General features: G+C 38.0%; 1 protein-coding gene across 1 annotated transcript in view; it reads right to left on the bottom strand.

Moving 5' to 3' along the window:
- LOC108767685 (inactive rhomboid protein 1) overlaps positions 1 to 2,490 on the bottom strand; it is a 17,165-nt gene that overhangs the window by 10,666 nt on the left and 4,009 nt on the right. The gene's annotated exons all lie outside the window — the stretch shown is intronic.

The following is a 2,490-nucleotide window of genomic DNA, read 5'->3' as shown; positions in this document are numbered from 1 at the left end:
GATTCCCCCCCCCCCCCCCTGCTTCAAGGGCGCACGACTCTCACCTCCGACTCTCACCCCCCTCCCTACTTCAAGGGCGCACGACTCTCACCTACGATTCTCACCTCCCCCCTCTCCCCTGCTTCAGGGGCGCACGACTCTTATCTTCGACTCTCACTCCCCTCTCCCCTGCTTCAAGATCGCACGGCTCTCACCCCCGCCCCTCCCCCTGCTTCAAGGGCGCGCAATTCGCATCTCCGATTCTCACCTTCCTTCCTCTCTGCTTCGGGGCTTACGACTTCCATGTGATTTAATTAAAAGAATAAGTCAAAATATATACAAAAGAACACTGTTAATTAACATTTGCATTATTCCCCTGAAGCACGGGGAAGGAGGGTGAAAGTTGCTTCATGTTGAAAGTCAAAACCTATGTAGAATAGTATTTAATATTGCATACATAGCAGAAATACGTTATTTTTCAAACTTTTTTTGTTAATAACTTTTTAACGAAGGACCAGCGACGGCTAAAATTTGTTGGAGGTCACTCAGGGTCATGACCTTGACAACATATGTCATGGTCACAGTCATCGGAGCTGCCTCCCCTATTCTGAATAATTACCGAATATTGTTATAGAATTCATGCATTAAGATTAATATAAAAAATATAGATATAAATGAATATATTGCGTATGTTAATTTTTTTCTTTGTCATTAGTTGACAATTAAATATAAGGCAGATTCTCTTATGTTATTGTTTCTCATTTATGGTTCTAGTTTTAGATTCTCTAATCATTTTCAAGTTTATTATGGTATTCTCCTTTTTCGATTTTGTTGCCTGTAATAAAACTTTTATCTGTACCAATAAAGTGATATAATTAATCTAATTTAGGTACTTTTTCACTTGTATAATCAATTGCATAATTAATCTACTAAATATTTATTATAAAGGAGAACAGTAACTCAATATATTATCGTCCATCCATATTCGATGTCCGGTAGTGACACGCGTGTGATATTACACAGAATTAATACTCTTAAGGAGATGGTGGAATGACGATCGAACTTAATCAAGACCGATACAGAATTTTTTTAATTCCAAATTCGATAATAGTGACATCTTTCATTCATTTCTTATACTTATTATGTATCATTGTGTCTCGCTCAAACGCATTCATCTGTCCCTATCTAACATATGTATTGCAACGCCATTTCTTAGAAAGAGATCAACTAAAATACTATTTGGTTTCATGGCTTCATGTCAATTTCACTCGTAGTATACAAACGAAATTTTCGGCGACTCTTTTCTCTTATACTAAAGCCCCTATCTCGTTTCTAAAAGCATAGGGTTATTCTTCGAGGTTTTCTGTACGCTGCTGGCTACTTATTTTAACCGTGTAAAATCTGAAACTCTTATATGCAGCACATATTGTGACGAGTTGACTGCAGAAGCCGCGGTGACAAAACTACAATTCTTAATTATCTTTCATTTTTCGTATTAAATTGTAGCTGGTAGTCTGTGTTGTTGTCGATACTTTAAGGGGATGCTGGTGTGTCCTGTTTTACCATTAATTTTTAAAGACTCTATTCTCTTAATTATGTTTATGGATTGAAAAGTCCTTCTCTACAATTAAAGTATCAACACAGGCTGCCAGCTACAATTTAATATGAAAGAAAATTAAAAATTGTAGTTTTGCCACCGGCTCCTGCAGTCAACTCGTCACAATATATACTGCATATAAGAATTTCAGATTTTACCCGTTTAAAATAAGTAGCCAGCAGCCTACAGAAAACCTTGAAGGACAATCCTATGCTTTTAGAAACGAGGTAGCGGCTTTGGTATAAGAGAAAAGAGTCGCCGAAAATTTCATTTGTATATTACGAGTGAAATTGACGTGAAGCCATGAAACCGAGCAGTATTTTAATTGATCTCCTTTTAAGAGATAGCGTTGTAATATGTTAGGTAAGGACAGATAAATGCGTTTGAGCGAGACATAACGATATATAATAAGTATAAGAAATGAATGAAAGATGTCACTATTATTAGAGATTTTTCACCGAATAGGAATGTGGTAAAACAGGGAGCTTTAGCATCGCCTTAAGGGGATCCTAAAGCAAAATATAAGTATAAGAAATGAATGAAAGATGTCACTATTATCGAATTTGGAATGTAAAAAAGTCTGTCGACTTCGATCAAGTTCGGCCGTTGATCTAGCATCCCTTTAAGGGGATCCTAAAGCAAAGCTCGAACTCAAACAAAATCACTAGATGTCGCGCCGCGCGCCGCACATCGACATGTCTTTTTATACTTCCACAGCAATATCTCACGCAGCCTATGACTGCCGCGCGCCGCACATCGACATGTCTTTTTATACTACCACAGCAATATCTCACGCAGCCTATGACACACGCAGTCCCACATACGTGTCAATTTTCGTACAACGAATTCGTCGCGATAAAGCGTCTAAATCTAATTCTAAGAACTCGACGTTGTATGTTCGTGCAAATTACGTG

Source organism: Trachymyrmex cornetzi, unplaced genomic scaffold (assembly GCF_001594075.2).
Source record: "Trachymyrmex cornetzi isolate Tcor2-1 unplaced genomic scaffold, Tcor1.1 scaffold719, whole genome shotgun sequence".
Lineage (NCBI taxonomy): Eukaryota > Metazoa > Arthropoda > Insecta > Hymenoptera > Formicidae > Trachymyrmex > Trachymyrmex cornetzi.
This window is presented reverse-complemented; position numbering and strand designations above follow the sequence as displayed.